The sequence below is a fragment of the Protopterus annectens genome, chromosome 6.part0 (assembly GCF_019279795.1).
Source record: "Protopterus annectens isolate FY-2018-M chromosome 6.part0, PAN1.0, whole genome shotgun sequence".
Lineage (NCBI taxonomy): Eukaryota > Metazoa > Chordata > Ceratodontiformes > Protopteridae > Protopterus > Protopterus annectens.
This window is the reverse complement of record NC_056737.1, coordinates 1,063,565,314-1,063,584,912: the sequence shown is the minus strand read 5'-3', so window position 1 is coordinate 1,063,584,912 and position 19,599 is coordinate 1,063,565,314. Positions and strand designations below refer to the sequence as shown.

Sequence of the window (19,599 nt, the reverse complement as noted above, 5' to 3'; positions counted from 1 at the left end):
CCTGGTTGATTTTAGGTTTCAGTAATCAATCCATGTGGCCTAAAGGCTGTTGTGGCAGCACTGTGCATCATTCACTGCTTATAACAGCATGTGTTCAAAATTCTTCAGTACTGTGTTGGCTGCACTAACCTCCACCCCTTCTCTTGTATATAGTTGTAGTTTGGTTAAAAATTGTGTTTGTCTTTTTCTTATTTTTGCAAATTCAGGACTGGTAGAAGCTTCTTCTTAGTATGGGTGGTAATGTCCTGGAGAGATTAACTTCAACTGCTGGACTAAGCTGCAGAAACTGCAACCATAGGGTAATGACCCTCACTGTTTTTGAGGGCTTAATTGTCAGCTTCTGCACCAAGTTTTTCCCCTTGAGGGTGCCCTCTCATGGCACCACTTGGAGGTTGTTATGCTTGTTGGTCGTAGATGGCTGTTGGTCGTAGATGGCTGTCGCATGTCAGTTTGGTAGGAGAATAGTAATCAGTTTTCAGTTCCTTCTAGACTGCAGTCCCTCCCAATTCCAGGTATCCCACCCCATCAGAAGGCTGCAGCAAGGAAAGAGGATGTAAGCATGCTGCAACAGAGAGCGATACAAGGGGATCCACTAAAGTGTTGGGGCTAATCTTTGTGCTCAAAGGAAATAGAGGACCTGATGCAAAAGTACAGCAGAGCCAATTCTTGATTTTGAAAGAGGCTTAAATCAATTTAGTTTTAAGGGAAGCCTTCAAATGGTCCCAGTACAGTCCATGCCCATCTGCAAGGAGATGGGATGTGCACTTTGAACCTATAAGTTGCCTTTCGCATTACAAATGGAGGGGCTTCTAAGGCTCTTTTGCTGAAGCCACCCTTTTTCATCTCCAGTGATAACAGCGTTATGACTGCTCACCGTGTGTATGGCAGTTGTAAATTTCCGGGTCTGGCCCTTGGTTGTTGATTTCAATGCCTTCATGGATTAACTATTACTGTCAAAGCTCAAACAGAACTAATGTGAAACCAACTTGCAAGTTTTTGTTTTTTTGAGAAGCACGTTAAAACTAGAGCTGTACCAGTATGAAAGCAGGACTATTAAACTTCTTTTTTTTTCGTGGTGGGGGGGGTGGGGGCTCTTATGGTGTAGCAGATCATTCTTTTAAATGTTGGCAAGTAATATATCTGGGGGGGGGGCACTTTCTCTAGAAAATAGTTTGGATGAGAAGAACCTCAAGGCAGATCTGCAAGAAGCAGACTTTTGTGTAGTGGGAGTGCTGGAGATGGCTTCAGTAACCTAGAAAAAATTAGACCTTATGCATTCAGAAGTGGTGATCTAATACTCTTCCAACTCCCAGTTTTGAATTGGAAAAATAGAAATGAAGGAAAGAGTAACTCAGAGTGGGGCATCAAATTAAGTATTTCAGCAAATGGATCTAAACGGTATAGTGTAAAGGACGAAGCTAAGGCTTTCTGTAGTACCAGAGAAGGTCTTCAGCAGGAAGATTTGAGGCTCATCGCGTTCAATTCCAACTCCAGAAAAGTTTGAGCGCTGTAGTGTTTAAAATGCAGCTACACCAGCTGAAAGAGATGTTTCTGACCAAACTTCAGCAAAAAGGAAAGCTGCTAAACTTGACACAAAGGTATTTGTGGTAAGTGATTGCTTTCATACTAGACCAGAGGAGAAATTTGTCATTTTAAGAGGAGTTGAGTCTGAGGGTCGAAGAAATGGATAATTGTCACTGTGAGATGCTTAAACTAGTGGGAAAGCTGAGTTTTTTGCCACTCTGAAAAAGGTAATATTTGAACTAGAAGCTGGTGTGGTGAAAGTGCAGACTTTGCAAAAGACCTAATGAAGTAAAGGAGTGAAGGAACTGCTGAGTATAAAGCCATTGGGTGCTGTTTGTGTTCAAAATTTTTGTCAGCAGACTGCTTTAGTACTTTCCATTGCACAGTCACTAATACTTCTCCATGCCCTCAGAGGGCAGTACAGGATAGATTGGTGGCAGTGGATTTTAGGCAGCTCAGCTGTTTCCCATTTTCATCTTGAAGGTGGTAAGTGTGCTACTCTGCTTGATGTAGTGGAATTTGCTCATAATGGAAGGATTCATCTAAATGCAGACAGAGCACCAAAGTACAGTATTGTATGCTGTGTCTAGAGAAATTATTGTCTTCTAGGTGGTAGCTTACTTTATAGTCTGTTAACATTTGCATTGCAGCTTTATTGAAGTTGAGTAGAAAGGTATTGTTAAATATGTTTATCTGAATCTGTAGGGTTGGGGCTGGACTATAATGTATGGGGTTGCTTCTTTAAGCAAACATGTCCATGTTTTGTGTTATGAGAATAGACTATAGAGTTAGTAGGTTTAAGTGAGAGTGATGTTTTAAGGCAAGATTGCAAGTCTAGTACTTGGCAGAATGTAGGTGCCTGGCCTGTCTTGAGTGGAAATTTACAAGAGTTGAGCAGGTACACTTGATGAGGAAGAATTATTGGCATATTTTTAGAAACTGCAGCCTGACCTCTTGAGTGCATTGGTTTAAAGGGATTGTTCCCTTTTTAGAAGAGTGGTAAAGGCAAGTTTTGAGCATTAAAGATTAAAGAAAATTTTAATGCAGGGGGGGAGATGATTCCCTAGCAGCTTTAGGTTTAGAATTTTAACCTAACAAAACTATTTTTTGTTTCCAAGACTAGTTGGTGTTTTTTTTTTTTTTTTTTTTTTTTTTTCTGAGGTAGTTTCAGTAAAAGGTAAATGTATGCAAGTTGCTTTTTACACTCTGAAGAAAATGTTTTGCTATTGATGTATTTTTAAGTCTTGGAAAAAATGCATCTCTGCATACTTTGGAAAAAAATCTCAATGAGTACATCTGTTTTTTAAGATAGGTGCTTGTACTCTTTCTGTTCATGGAAGTTTTTGGTTTTAAATGTATGTTGACTTTCGTCAAGGATTTGGAGAAGGGTGTAATGAATTGAATGGTAAGGGGGGGACCAGGAAGTAAGCTCAAACAAATGAGAAATTGCAACTACTCATGTTCAAGTGTTGGCAAACTATGTACAAGCTGCTAGTAGAAAGAATACATACAGGAAGTGGTCCTGTTGTCGTAGAATTAAAATCAGACCAATTAAAGACTCCTATCTAATTTGAAAGTTATGGCTGGAACGAGGACCTGAAAATACATAGGTTCAGATCTAAATTGACTCTGCCGTTACTACAGCTTGCACAGCTCAAAAACTTATTTGTATATCCACCCCAACTGATCTCTGCCATGTCATGTATGAACACAGTTCTTTAATGTTCTGCTGATGGAGCTGCTTTTTGGACTCCCTACAACTGAAGACAAAGGGAAGACTTATTTGATACAGCTGCAGCAGTCTCACCTTGCCACTTATATTTGAAAAAAATGGCCAAGAGGTAAGAGAGGGAAGCTGGTCCATCGGTGCAGATCAGCTGTGACTTGCCTTCAGTTTCTTCCTTTGTCCATTAGCAGCCCGCTCCCCTTTCCCTCTTCTATTTTTCCCCTTCACTTCATGGAACAGTGGTGTTGGGGGGAGGGGGGGGTAGCTCTCAAGTGCAGTAGGCAAATGGGTCTTGCTCATCTCTTCTTGGCAATACAAGCGTAATTTCTTAAGTTCTTGCAAAACATTTCTCGTGGAACAAAGGCTCTCAGTTCAGTATTTGTTACAAGATCTTTTGTTTGCAGGGTGCGTTGAAAGTAGTGCACAAAAAAACTGGCATGGGGCAGGCTGTTAACTTTTAGTACTTCTAGAAATTTGTTTTAAGATTATAACCTTGCAAGCCTTTCCTCCTCCTTTTTTTTTTTTGTTTTGTTTTGTGTTCATCTTTGCTATGAAAGATACTTCCAATCCCATCAGCTAGGGAAGATGGATAGTACTTTGGGGGTTTCCACTTTCATTTCATGTGTTTTTGGCTTATCTGTTGCATTAGATTAGGGTCAGTGGCAGCTGCAGTTGTCTTAGTTCCTGTGGTGAGATTGTTCGTGAGGGTTCTTCAGTGGACCACAGCAGTTAAACGGTCTATCCTTCATCTTCCTCAGTTTCCACAAAATTGTCTCAGATCTGCAGGAACCATAACCAGTGGTGGTTGGAATAGCACAACCTTCTTCTGGGCAGACCCTTCTCTCTTCTTCCAGTCATGGCCATGGTGATCACAGATGCTTCCTGGTCAGGGTGGGGGTGCACTTCCTAGTGAAGATGGTCCAAGGCACGTGGTCGATCACAAACCAATTTTCATTATTAGTGTCTTGGAGGTGAAAGCAGTCTTCCTTTCATTGCAAGCCTTCCATTACATTTTCCTTCTGCGGATGATTGCAGTCCAGACAAATAATATGTTAGTAGTTTTGTATATCGACAAACGAGGATGAGCCCATTCCTACCCTTTGTGCAGGGAGGCACTAAGAGTTGGGGTTTGGGTGATTTATCTTCAGACCAATTTTAATTGCAACACACATTCCAGGGATATCTAACGAGCTAGCAGACTGACTCAGCAGGTCAGTTTTGACCCCTCGAGGGTGGTCCTTCAAACAGTAAACAGTCAGTAGTAAATGCGATTTTCAGCTGTTGGGGCCAACCTTTATGTTCATGTTTCACTGTTGCAGTCATTACTCTTGGGTTATCTTGCTGGCAGGCTACCCTCAGTCGGCCAGAATTCCAACGTCTAGGTCCGGTGTCGGTTGCTGTCGCCTCTTCCCTGACGTCAGTGCGCCAGGGGTATAAAAGATGCAGCCGACGCCGTTTTCTTCAGTCTTTCTTGCCATGCTTTGCCCAAAGCAAAAGCAGTTCGCAAGTACCGGTCTGCCAACTCCTTAGATTTTCAAATTTGAATTTCAGAACCGAAGTCTTCATTAAAGCTAAGTACCCCGTTGGAGAAACTCTCTCTCTTTTTTTTTTTTTTTTTTCTTGCTCCAGACCGATGTCAGAAAAAGTTAACAATTGTATTTCTTGTGGGAAGGAATACCTCATAAGGATTTTCATTCTTACTGTATTTCTTGCCTAGGCCCTGATCACAATGTTGCTAGCTGTCGGTTTTGTGCTTGATTTAACCAATGCACTATTAAGCGTCGGTTTGATTTTGCATTTCATTACTTTGGCCAAAGATTTAATTATATAATGCCATCGGACCAGCCGACAACCGGAGTTTACAAAAAATGCAAGGACAAGGAAAAAGGATAGGCATCCGAGGTCCAAAATCAACAAGGCTTCTGCTAGGCCAGTCGCCGGTTTTCAGTGAGGTGCTTTCGCAGCCTGTGGCGCCCACTACCTCAGAGCCACAGGCCGCTTCCAACTCCCACGTGGAGTTGACTGGGCCTCTGGATACTCAAGGTATTGGACACACAGAAATCACTCCCTCAGATGGGTCCAGAGCCGCTGAGCAGGCATCTGCTTCTGAGGGTGTCTTCAGACCTACACAACTATATATTAAGCCATCTGCAGCTTCAAAGACTAAAGCAGCTCTAAAGACAAAGAAACAATTACAGCATTCTCCTACTCAAGACTTCCATGCCTAAAAAACAGATGCTCAAAATGGCTGAAGACCTAATTACTTTGATCAGGGGCTCCCATCCCCCTCCTGATAAGAGGCCTAGGCAAGAGACAGAGTATGATTCTTCTGATCAGGTTTCTATTTCCTCTGATTCCTCTTCTGAACAGGATTACTCAATGCTTCCCTATGAGGATTCTGATGCTGAAGAATCCTTTCTTTCAGCCTCTCCTCCTGAGGATTATTCTTTTGGAGAAATCCTGCATACCATGAGGAAATATTTCCACTGGGAGAGCCAAGATTATTCTGAATCTAAGAAAAGGCTCAGACTTTCTGCTACTTCCTCAGCATAGACCCCTTGCTATTCCACTTGTTTTAGACATTGTGGATGATGTATTTTCAGAGTCTGGCCTGTCCCCTGACTCTTTACCCCCCTGCACCTGCTAAGCCAGACAGATACTACAGGGTTCCGGATTCTCAAATTCCTATACAAGAACCCTGCTGCTGACCCAGAAACTTTATCTCAAGGTCCCAAAGGGGTTAAAGCTTCCACTGCAAAAAACCCTGTCCCCTCTGATAGGGATTCTAGGGCTCTAGACAGATGGGGGGGGGGGTCTACACTTCTGCTACCTTGGCTGTAAGGGCTTTAAATTGCTGATATTTAAGCATATGAAACTGACAATGTTTGATGTCACTGCTTAAACAGAAATTGCTGACAAAATACTGAATGTTCAGAGAACAAAGAATTGCAGGATTTATTGCATGCAGCTGAACAAGTGGGAAAGCATACTTTGCAATGTGGTTATGATTCATTGGAGGCCTCTTGCAGGGCTGCTGTTACAGGTTCTGTTATTAGAAGGCATGCTTGGTTAAAGGAACAGAATCTGCCTGATCATGTTAAAGCAAAATTATTAGATGCACCATTGCAGCATGATACTTTGATTGTTTGGTACTAAAGCAGAAGAGATGTTGTAAAAAATGGAGGATAAAGCAAAATCCATGCAGTCAAGGATTTCTTACAGGTACAACCGCCCAGGTTTAGCAGAAACTGGCCGCCTAAAAATTGGTCCTTTCCAGTGTCAGGCAGATACAGGCGTCCTAGAGGCAGATCTCAGCCCCAAGGCTCATACAGACGTAAACAATGGGGTGCTCACTCCTACCTCCAAAAGCAAGCGGAGAAGACAAATCACAGCCTTACAAGAAACCGTCCCAATGACTTTCCTCTGCCAGATCCAAGCACTTTTCTTTTGATAGCCCCCTTGGGGGGAAAACTAGCACTTTTTTCATCAAATTGGCAAATGGTTACCCAAGACAAATGGGTCCTGAACATAGTGTCCCAAGGCTACAGGTTCCATTTTCACACTCTACCAAGATCAAGGTAAGCCAGCCCTGCCACACAATCAATGGGCAGAGGCACAAAAACTAATTACAGCCCTCATGGACATGAGGGCCATTCAGCAAGTACCACAACAAGAGCAGGGGCAAAGATTTTACTCTTGACATTTCCTAGTACTCCGGACAGAACCTGGAGACCAATACTGGACCTATCTATACTAAATACGTTTCTGGAAGTTCCAAAATTCAAGATGTTGACTACAGCAGCTACTGCCCATGCTGGGCAAGAAGGCTTGGCTCATAACTTTGGACCTAAGAGAGGCATACCTGCATGTCCCAATCGGACAATCTTGCAGAAGATAGCTCAGATTCATAGCTGGCTCAATGCATTACCAATTCTCTGCACTGCCCTTTGGCTTATTACTGCACCCAGGGTCTTCACAAAATGCCTGGCGCCAGTAATTGCGTTTTGCAGACGAAGAGGAATCCAAATATATCCCTACTTGGAAGACTGCCTAATTCAAGCAGAGACCAAAGACATTCTTTTAAAGCATCTGGCGTTTGTCAAAAGATTACTAACTGGCCTAGGGTACACAGTAAACAAAAAGAAAAATAACTAGTGCCCTCTCAAGAGATAATATTTCTGGGTGCAAGCTTAAATACAACTGCCCAGATGGCTTATCTCACGCCAGACAAACAAAAGCAACTGACTTCTTACTTCAAGAAATTGGCAGCAAAAACCCACTTATCTGCAAGGAAAAATCCTGCAGGCCCTGGGTTTCATGGCATCTTGCATTCTACTAATTCCATATGCCAGACTGCATATGAGGAAACTACAATGGTATCTAAAAAGTGTTTGGACTCTGCATTGCCACAGCCTGGAGACAGTAATTGCACTCATTCCCTGCCTATAACAGGAGTTTCAATGGTGGGCAGAAGCCTGTCACCACAACAAGGGTCTGCCATTAATTTTACCCACAACCAGGGTTGCCAGACGTCCCTATTTGGGCAGGACTAGCTGTTCAAAATGCCCTGACAGCTTTCAAGGACCTGCTTCATCCAGGACGGCTACCGATAAAGACAGACAATACTATGGTCATGTGGTACATAAACAAGCAGGGAGGTACACATTCCTACCCCCTCTGCAGACTAGCAATGACCTTATGGGACACAGCATTGGCTTTTCAAATTCACCTGCAAGCACAATTCCTGCCAGGAAAAACAAGTACTCTGGCAGACGAACTAAGCAGAAACCTCATGGATCCCCACGAATGGAAACTGGATCCACAAGTCTTCAACATGATAAGGAAATGGGGATGCCCAGACATAGATCTATTTGCCTCCCCTCACAACTACCAATTGCAGAGATTTTGCACAAGGATTTATCACGAGCAAGCATGGAAAGTGCACACCCTATCCTTCAGCTGGAAAAACCTAACAGTGTATGCCTTTCCTCCACTGCCTCCTTTCCAGGGTACTCCTAAAGGTCAGACAAGAGAAGCCAAAAATGATACTGATTGCACCAGACTGGCCACGCCAGCACTGGTACCCAGTTCTAAAGAGCTTGTCTCAAGGTCCAGCATGGATATTGCTTCTCACTTGCTGACCCAACAAAACCATCAGATCCTGCACAGCCAACTCAGGACCTTAAATCTGGCAGCATGGCAGATGATGTAACCATTCAGAATACACCTCTTTCAAAAAGCTGTTATGGATGTTATCTTGGTGGCCAGGAGGCCCAGTACCAGAAAATCTTATGCAGAAAAATGGAGGAGATTCTATGCTTGGAGCCAGGAACAAGGCATTGACATGTGTATGCCAAATATACCTCAGATTTTACAATACCTAACTGAGATGCTGAACAAAGGCCTTTCTCATCAATGAAGATTCATGCCTCTGCCATTTCAGCCCATTACAATACGGAACCACCTATCTTTTCTCATCCTTTAAGGCAGTACCTCAGAGGGGCAAAAAACATTAGGCCTCCAAGGGAGAGCACCAATTCCGGCCTGGGACCTCAATTATGTTTGTGAAAAACTCACACTGCCTCCTTTTGAGCCAGCTTCAACAGCAGATATAAAATTCTTATCCTGGAAAACGGCTCTGCTCCTAGCAATAACCTCATCAAGGCGATCTCGGAGTTGCAAGCACTCATGGCTGTGGACCCTTTTATCATTTTTCATCCAGACAGTGTGTCTGAGGACAAATCTACATTTATGCCTAAGGTGGTATCCAGTGTGGCCCTCAACCAAACCATTCACTTTCCTACCTTTTTTTCCAAATCCACAGAACAAGGGTGAGAAAATTCTGCTTTCTGTGGACATACACAGGCAGTTACGCTTCTATTTGGACAGAACTAAAGCTTTCAGAAAGACTGAGCAACTTTTAGTGTCATATGCTGCGGGATCGCAAGGAAAGGCTATCTCAAAACAGACTATTTCTAAATGGATAGGCCCTTGCATCAGTTTCTGCTATTCTCAACATGGCAGATATGTGCCTAAGGGCATTAGGCCTCATTCCACCAGAGCAGCAGCCACTTCAGCAGCCTTCCTCCGAGAAGTACCAACCAAAGATATCGAGGCTGCAACTTGGAGCTCAGTGCACACTTTCACAAAGCACTACCACTTACCTCTTTACTCAAAGTCCAGCGCAGGCTTTGCCACTGCAGTTCTACAGGGCCTCATAGCCTCTCCTAATCTGTTTAGCCCAGCCATCCATCCTCTGCTTTGGGATTCAACCCAAGAGTAATGACTGCAACAGTGAAACACAAACATAGTACAGTTGTGTACCTACCATAAATGTAGATGTTCGAGTGTATTCACTGTTGCAGTCCAGGTTACCCACCCACCATCCCCCTTCTCTTTGCTGGGTCTTATCTGTACTTCTCTATCCTATACAACCTATTTGGAGTATTTGCTTGTAGATAAAGAAAATGTTATTTTTCTGCATTTTTATTGGTATATTTTTCAGCCTACCAATTTGGGGGCACCTGACATCTGGGACAAGAAAAACTGAAGAAAAAGGCGTCTGCTGCATCTTTTATACCCCTGGCTCACTGACTTCAGGGAAGAGGCGATGGCAACAGACGCCGGATCTAGACTTTGGAATTCTGGCCGACTGAGGGTAGCCTGCCAGCAGGATAACCCAAGAGTAATGACTGCAACAGTGAATACACTAACATCTACATTTATGGTAGGTACACAACTGTACTTTGTGAACTCTTTGCCTCTTCCTTGAGCACCAAGCAAGTATTTTGCTCTGATCCCCCTGGAGGGACAATCACCAAGGGATGCTCTAATTCACATTTAGCCCATAGGTCTCCTTCCCTAGTTACCATTGATCACCTTTTGGCTTCTGGTCTGTCCAGGTGTGGTTCCCTTTTCTTTGGTCTGTCCTCAAGTTTCCTCCTTGGATTCTAGATCCCATACAGGATCTTGTATCTCCACCGTCCGAGACAATCTCTTTGTCGTCAAGCTGACAACATGGTTTCTCTAATTCCAGTAATTGTAAGAAAGTCCAGGGTAGCCCCCTTCATTCACAACAGTGTTCTGGCCTCTCTGAGAGCTTCCACTGTAAAAAGGTCTACATACAACAGCAGTGGAAGAGGTTTTCTATTTGGGCGTCTAAGGAAATATTGAACCTTTCTCAGTACCCGTATTGGATATTCTCCTTTTCCGTACTACTCTCCCTTTCAAGAAGGAGCTAGCTTCTCCACCATCAAATTCCAACAGGCTGCCATACCAATTTCCACACTGGGAAGAAAAATTCATCCCTTTTCTCTTCCAAACTATGTAAGCCTTTCATTAAGGGGGGGGGGGGGTTCATCTTAGACTTCCAACTAAAGACCCCTCTCCTCTTTGGGATCTCGCTATGGTACTGCACGCCATCACCCAGAAGCCTTTTGAACCTGCGCACTCATGTAACATAATTTTTTTTTTCTTGAACTCTGGGTTTGTCGGACAAAACCTCCTTTCATCACTTTTTTTTTTTTTTTTTTTTTTCACAAAGATTATTTCCTTGAACATTCCTTATGCCTAAGGTGGCCACTGAGTCTAACATTAATCACTCAGTTCACTTGCCAGTTTTCTTTCCAAGTTCTCAGAGGTGAGTACCTATTACATCTCTTGGATGTTCATAGACAGTTACATTTCTACCTATCAGAAGAAAGAGAATCTGATCAGCTGTTTGTCATCTCCTCTACAAACTGGGCGGGACAGGCAGTTTCCAAAATCACTCTAGAGAAATGGCTAAGACTGCATTTCATTACATTTACTCAGAGGTGTAAACTTGCCCCAACCTCCCAGGGCTCATTCCGCTAGGGCAATGGCTACTTCATCTGCCTTTTTGTCCAGAGCTTCCATTGATGGTTTGTGCTGCAGTAACCTGGTCCAAGTCTCATACCTTTGTTACTCATAAGCTGGACATCATCTCCAGGAGCAGGGCAGCCTTTAGCTCAGCCATGCATAGGCATATCCATCCTTTAGGACCACCTAGGAGTTGCGTAGCTGGGGACTCTGACCCATTTGTGAGGAGGAATGAATTCCTCCTCCCGTCTTTCCTATCCATCCCTTGGCTTGGTGCTTTTGTGAAGTACTTGGAAGACTTTGGAACTCTTGGTTCCAGGTTTAGGCCTCTGGTTCTTCTTTCTGTATAATTGTGGTAATTTCTGTTTGCTTTAGGGCAGCAAACTTGATCTGGGGAGTTGAAGGCATGGTGTGTTTATAAGTAGGAGGAGCTCGAGACTCTGATCTTTAAGTCTGGGGAAAATCACAGTCTGATCCAGTGTCTGATTTGAGACCCATTTGTGAGGAGGAACGAAAAATGGACAACGCAGATACCTAGTGATGGTGAGAACATTAACTTTTATTTTAAGTAGTAATTGACATATACATCTGTGGTATGTGCATGGAATGAAACTTGATAGGTCTGTCATCTTTCAAATATTACATAGTTCATTTCTTTGTCTGCCTCTCGGAGGCAGATCAACTTTAAAATGTTTAGAAACTATTTATTTTTTAAAATATTTAACTCCTGTTAAGTTTTAAGTAAATGGCATTGGCAGAACTACACACAGGGTTTGTGTTCCCTGTAGCCTATGCCTGTGGTTATCTGCCAAATCTGCCAATTCACCATCAGCCACTTTTTGTTCCCCAGTGGCTTTGCTAAATGTATACATTTGTTAACTGGGTAAGCTTGCTAGATAAGTGTCACTTTTCAGGGGCAACCAGGAAGCACGGTCTGGTCAAGTCAATTGCTTGTAGCACAGTAGACGAATGGAGGTGAAAGGATCCAAACTGTATACCACTGACTGCAAGAAGGAAATCCTGTCATGAGTATGCAGTGCAGGTGAGCCCCTTTTCCAGAGTGCTTTCATTGGTGTACAACTCTTAAGACTGCTCTCTTTCAAGAGAACCTAGAATTGGGAGGTGGACGTTTTGTATGCACAGCCAAGAGTGGGGAGAAGGGAATTTTAAGCTGGGCAGAGTGAAGTCGGTGTCACACTTATATGCACATGCCCCCCCCTTGCTTCTTAGTAACGGAGTGTGAATGGTTACATGCTTGCAGTGTGGGTGATATTCGCTGGCCACACTAGGGGGTTTCCTGCCCTCATGTATGTAGAACCTCAGTCTTCCCTTTGGGATGTGTGAGCTGATAAAAAGCTGTTTATTCCGACACTGTAGCACTTCAGCTTCCAACTGAACTCTGTTCATCTGGATTGCTGCCAGGGTTCCATCCTGCTATGCAGTGCAGGCAGGCTTGTGCATAGGGTTTTGCTTGCTGTGGCATCTGACGTAGTGACTTTCTTTCGTGTGTGAGAGAACTTTTCCCCCCTAGTGATTGTCACCTGGAGACAGCCTCATAACAAATGCTGCCATATTCATTTTGGTACTATCTTTCATTCTGTTTCTTTTGAGACCTCCATGCCCCCTTCACCCTTATTGCTTGGAATAAAGTTATATACAACCACACTTTACAGCAAGTTGGGTATTCATTAAATTTGCACATGGTGCAGGCTTGATGATGCTTGTAAGCAGTGGGACTTACTCTTGGCTGATAATTGCTTTCACTTTTAGTATTTTATTTGTATATATTTTTTTTCTAAATCCAGTGAGCTGCTGTTTGCTGTTAGAAATGGGAAATAATGACTTGCATCCTTCAACATAAATCTAGAATTATAATGAAACAACCACCTGGATGGACAGTAATTGTTGAGCACACTTTTTATTCAAACAAAAAACAACTTCTAGCGCCTCAACTTTACTGTTTTTACAGAATACATTTCATTGTTAAACACTTGACCTTGTGTACCACATACACTAATTGCATCATTAAACAATAAAACAATTAAATAATTCAGTCAGAAATCTCCAGTTGAGCTCAAGACCCTTAAGGGACATAGTATCAAATTCAAGAATAAACATATACTCCTTTTTAAGGAGCCTACTCTTTTTACATCAAATGCATCATAAAAATATATGCTTTAAAATGCCCATGCAGGAAGTTTTATGTAGGAGAAAGTAAAAGGTCCTTTGCAACTAGGGTCAAGGAACATAAGAATATTAAAAAGGGGAAAATAGCTATACATTTTGGGATTATCTCAATGGGCAGGTGGTGGGTCTACAAGCCACTGTTCTGAACAGATTGTGTATGATTCATTTGTTGTAAAGAGTAGAGGCTCCTTAAAAAAGAGTCTGTGTTTATTCTTGAATCTGATATGTCCTCTAATGAGCTCAATTGGAGACTTCTGATTTAAGTTTAAATTTTATTTTTCAATGATGCAATTAGTGTTCAATGAAATCTACTCTGTAAAGACAGTAAAGTTGTTGAGGCGCTAGAGAAGTTACTTTTTTGTTTTAATGAAGTGTTTAACAATTGCTGTCCGTCCAGGTGGTTGTTTAATTATATTGGATTTGTATCATAGTTGCTGTGGTGAATCTCCAGTTTTCTTGGATGACCACTGATTCCTTTGCACAAATATCGAGAGTCTTTAGAGATGGTACTTTAGACCCTACACAAAGAGGTATGGAGAACTTTGTTATATCGATGGGGAAACATTCATTGCCTGGTAATGCTGCTAATAATAGCCAACAGAACAGCGGTGATGTATTAACAATGTTATTGGATAAAATGGCTGGATGAGGAAAGAAGCAAAAGGTCCAACATTCCTTTTTCAATGGTTGGGATAGTTTCATGTCCACAGATGTTCAGGTATCGTGTGAGAAACTGAAACGCGCACTGTGGAAGGAAGCTTCAACTTATTTTAACATCCAAAGCCTCCAGCAGTATCTTTACTTTTACACTGCTCTCAAGCCTCTCGGAGTGATGTTAAGTCCGTCCACCATGTTTGATTTTAACAGATGAAAATGACAAATTTCATACAATGTGGATAGTTGCAGCACATAAATGCAGCCTGGAATGGGTTAGCATTTTAGTAGAGTGGGACTTGGTGAAAAAACAAAAGGGAGGAGATGGTGTCAAGACATTACCTGAAAATCCAATGCTGCCTGTCTGGAAAAGTTTTTAACTCTAATGATTGTAAGGATTAATGGGGTTTGAAAAGGATATAATTGAGCAGAAAAGGAGAAAACTGGTTCGAGATTTGCATGATTATGAATAGAACCAGGCTTTTGTGCTTAATTCTCAGATTCAGTTTGTCGCGTGACATTTCAGCTGGCTTAGAGGAGAAGAACCAGCATGGAGTTTTTTCATCTAATGACAGTCAAGCTGCCTCTACTGACTATGATAGTGAGGAAATGACTGGCTATCCTCCTATACTGGCAGCTAAAAACCCAGGTGGTTTTCAGAGGATTTTTCATTGGAATGAGGAGCAACCAGGGCAACATCATAAGCGTTCATGGGGATACATGGTCTGTGGTCCAGAAAACAGAAAAGGACAATCAAATGTTTGGTAAATGGAAATAAATTAGTGGACAATAAGATAGAATGTTAATTTGTTGGGATATGTTTTTTTCTGACGAGTTGTCTGTATGTGGCTCAAATTTGTCCCAACTGTCTTGCCCAGACTATATGAAATTTAAGTATGAAGTCTTTAGACTGGTTAGAAGTTATATTTACGAGGGGAGTATTTCAAAGGGGACAATAAAGCAAATAAAACTTATGATGATTGTTTTTGCAGACAGTGATGTGGACATAAGCAATGAAAGCTTTTATTCATGTGGGTCAGAATGCGATTTTAATGCATACTGTAGACTTAATACCAGTAGTGTAACATAAAAGAGCCATTTTTTATTTTCTATCAACAATGTTATCCAGAGTGTTTTTTTTTTTTTTTTTGCATTGAAAAAGAATATGATAATTTTTGTTGCAATTAATCAAATATTAGTTATAACTTGAGAAAAAGAGTGGCATTATCTCCGACATTTGAGTAATAGGAAGGAAATAATTTAAGCCGGCGGACAAGGGGAGTAAGTTGGTTGTTGTGCAGTATGTTCATTATTTAAAAATGTGTTTGAAACATCTAGATAACCAAGAAATGTATGCTATAGTGAGTGTAGATATGTTTTAAGAAAGCATTGGAGGAATATAAAAAAACATACAAAGTTTATAAATGCAGTAATCGGGGGGGGGGGGAACAGTTCAGGCTAGTTTAAAGTAAGCAACAGAAGCTATTTCCAGTGAAAAAAAAAGCAAAGATACTTAAATCCAGAAGGTAGTCGCTTTTTTGAGTTCCTTGCTGCTAGGACCACTCTGTAAACCCACGTCTATTACTTAGGTGGGGGAACCATTGGAGGACAGAACTATTAGACAGGTATCAGGACTATTGTGTGTGTGTGTGTGTGTGTGTGTGTGTGTGTGTGTGTGTGTGTGTGTGTGTGTAAGAATGACTGGAGGAGTGGAATTCCATTTCCTAGATGAACAACAGTTTATTACCATAACAGTGTGGCAGTAAATATGATTCAGAGACCATGCAGATTAGCTAATAATGAGGTCCTACTTTGTCACATTTAACATGTCTTTGAATTACAAATGGGCATGTTGTGGAAAAAAGCCCTTATTAGCAGAGCCATATGGCTCATGCTAGCCCCTTAATAAATCCCTGTGAAAGTAATGGTAAGGGGCAGCCAGCATAAGTTCACTCAAATGCTTATGAAAACGAGCATCATTAAAGAGCATAAGCTGATATGTGTTGTAAGCTAAAAGCCATACATGAAGCAGGGGAAGTAAGAGATGTATAAAGTTAAAGCTTTGACGATTTGTATTTATTTATTTTATTCAAAGTTTTTTTTTGAAGTCTGTGGGGTTAAAGATTGGAATAAAAAGGGCAAAAGTCCATTTGAGCTGAAAAGATGACTACTGATATAATACAAGGATTTCTTAAGGTAGGTGCACCGAAGGGGTAAAGCAGACATAGGGAAATCAAATGAGTTGAAACATGCCATTTAGCATATCTACCTGGAATATAAATAGCCTTACAGATGTAAAAAAAAAAAAATGGAAAAAAAATCAGAGTATTGGATACACTGGGAGATGAGTTAACAGTGCTGCACAAGACATAGCTTACTAAAAAAGAACATGTCAAATTTATAAAAGGAAGTGGAGTGATAGGATACTATGCAGAGGCGTGGGAAGGAAAAAAGAGGAACATAACTTTAACCAAAAGAAATGCTCAGAGAGACAGCTGATCAAAGAATGGACAAATATAGAGATAGCTGATCAAAGAATGGGCAAGCAAGAGGTACATACTAACAAGGTACTGGATGGGCAACAGAATTACCTTGCGTAATACTTGCACCTCGCCACAAGAAAAAGCAGATGACTTAAGAGCGATACTAACAGAAATAGTGCACTATCGACAATTAATTATGTTTTGCTCAGGACTGGAACCTGATTACATACCAGTTATCAAGGATCTGATAAAAATGACATCGGAAACCACAGACCATGGACCCGGAAACCACAGACCATGGACCCTACCTATTTCAGTTTTATTAAAGGCAGGTCATGCTTACTTAACCTAGTGGACTTCTTCAAGAAGGTCACTAAAGCTATAAACAAGGGGAAAACAGTGCACACCATCTCCCTCAAACTTGCCAAGGCATTTGACACAATACCTCATTGGGGAACTGTAGATAAACTAACAAACTTAAGTTTAAACATATATGTCATCCGATAGATAGCCAACTGGCTCACTGACAGGACATAGAAAGTTAAGATACAGGAATCCAGCTCCACAAAATGTCCAGTCACTACTGGAGTCCCACAGGGATCAGTGCTGGGGCCTCTACTTTTGGCATCTATTTCTCTGCAGACCACTTCAAAATAGGTGTAGTCATTGAATCACCCAAAAGACAGATATCCTTCAAGAGGGTCTGATGCAGACAAACAAATGGTGCCAGAGCCATGGGCTAAAACTCAACGTGAAAAAATGCATACTACTACCCACTGGAAAAATGGCCACCAACGAAATTTCCACATTAATAATACACCCCTAAAAGGAGACCAGTGGTTATGGACATGGGAATGCATGGTGACAGCAACCTGACCTTTGATCACCATGTTACTTAAACCCAGAGATAAAGCTTGGGTAAAGTACCGCTCCAATAAAAAACGGGTCACCCTAGATTACTACCAGCAACTAAGAAATAAAACTAAGAAACCGATCAAAAAATGACAAAAATCCATATTACATTTCACCCCAACAAAAACACCATAACAATCCCAATAAATTCTGGGCTATACTATGGACAGCATAACCACACAATTTTAATACTTACTTTACAAACTCCATATTAATTCTAACAAAAATAACAGCAATACTCCCCTAACCATCCCCAAAAGTCCACATGATGCATACAGTGTCTCCTTATTCAAACCCACGCAAACTAGTACCATTAAAAATTGCTTAAAAATCTCAAACCTACTTCTTTCACTGCTGATAACTTACCTTCCAAATATCTCAAGTTAGCTGCAGATGTTATCTCTTATCCAGTCTCTGTTCTGATCAATCATTTCATAATAGAATAAGAAGTTATGTACCTACCATAACGTTCCATGTTAGTTGTCTTCTTCTCACCTTCTTTCTTGCTGGTTGGGTGCGGAGCTGATCCTCGGCTCTGACTCTGCCATCTACTAAAGCTCGAGAGCTATTTACTGGTTTGAGGCCTCCCCATATCCCACAGTGCTTGGTGCTAGATACCCAGATCTCATTTGGCAGAGCTATCACCATAGAAAAATCTCAAGGACACCTGTCCAAACTCAAGGTTTACCTACAGTAGTAAAACAGAGGAAGGACATAACCCAGATAAGAATTATCCAGAGGAAGAAGGCCTCAAAAAGGGACTCTTCTCTGTCTGTCCAGGCTAGAGGGATGGAGGGTGGAACACAAGAAAGAAGGCGAGAAGACAACTAACATGGAACGTTATGGTAGGTACATAACTTCTTAACATTAAGTTGTCTATCTCGCCTTCATTCTTGCTGGTTGGGACAGCGTCCCTAGTACCTTAGTCCTGGGTGGCTCATCGAAACAGACTCTTGAGCACAGTGGAACCAAAATCAGCTCTACCCCTAGAGGCCATATCCAACTTATAATGTGAAATGAAAGTATGAGGAGTGGCCCATGTGGCTGCAGCACAAATAGATTCCATTGGTAGTCTTGCTTGAAAAGCTACCAAAGTAGCTAACGCTCTGGTGGAATGACGTTTAGGTTTAGTAGGGAATTCCTTATGACTCAGTTGATAAATCAAAGTAATAATAGAGGCCAACCACCTGCATAGGGTTACTTTAGAAACTGGCAGTCCCTGTTTGCCCTCAGCATAGGGCAGAAAGTTGGTCTGATTTTCTTGTTTGCTTAGTCCTAACCAAATAAAAACGTAATTGCCTATGAACGTCCAGTTGGTGTAACTTTTGTTCAGCTTTGTTCGAATAGTTAGGAAAAAAGACAGGTAGATCAATAGCCTGATTCAGGTTTGTTTCGGAAGGTATCTTGGGCAGAAACGAAGGATTAGTCCTGAGTGAAACTCTATCCTTATGAAACACAAGGTAAGGAGGACGAATACAGAGGGCTTAAAGTTCCGAAACTCTCCTAGGTGCGGTGATGGCTACTAAAAAGAGAGTCTTCCAGGAGAGTAATTTTAAGGAAAAGGAAGACGCAGGTTCAAAAGGGGGAAGAATCAAGGATGCTAATATCAAGTTTAAATCCCACGGAGGCGGGGGATCTCTGACCGGGGGCCTAAGCAAAATAGTCCCTTTAAGAAAGGCCTTGCAAAGTTTGTGGGACATGATGCTGGTTTCTGACAGGCCAGCATGGAAATTTGCAATAGCAGCTAATTGGACCCTGTTGGTGGCAGACGAGGAGCCAGCTTGAAAAAGTTCTGCTAAAAAATCTAGAACATGATGGACAGGGGCTGTAAAGGGATCTATATTCCTAGCCTCTGCCCAGAAAGAGAAACGTTTCCACTTACTAGCATAAGTCTTCCTGGTGGTAGATTTGTGTGAATAAAGGATGATTTTATGTACCGGCTGAGAAATATGTGGAAGCCTAGCCAAGGTTGGAAGTGGAGCAACCAGGCTGTGAGGTTGAGAGACTGAAGGGATCGGTGCAGCCCGCCCGACTGATGGACCAAGAGGTCTGGCATTGGGTCCAGATTCCAAGGCTGCTCCAGCAGATGACAATGCAGGAATGGGAACCAAATTTGTCGAGGCCAGTAAGGGGCAATGAGGATCATCCTGGATCCCAATGCGGTCGCCTTCTGAATTAGTTTGGGAATTAGGGGAAAAGGTGGGAATGCATACAGAAGACCTCGGGGCCAATCGTGAACTAGAGCGTCTCTGGGGGAGTGGCCGGGAAGGGGGA

General features: G+C 42.0%; 1 protein-coding gene across 2 annotated transcripts in view; it reads left to right on the top strand.

Moving 5' to 3' along the window:
* Nucleotides 1–19,599, top strand: part of AHSA1 (activator of HSP90 ATPase activity 1) — a 926,619-nt gene that overhangs the window by 40,635 nt on the left and 866,385 nt on the right. The gene's annotated exons all lie outside the window — the stretch shown is intronic.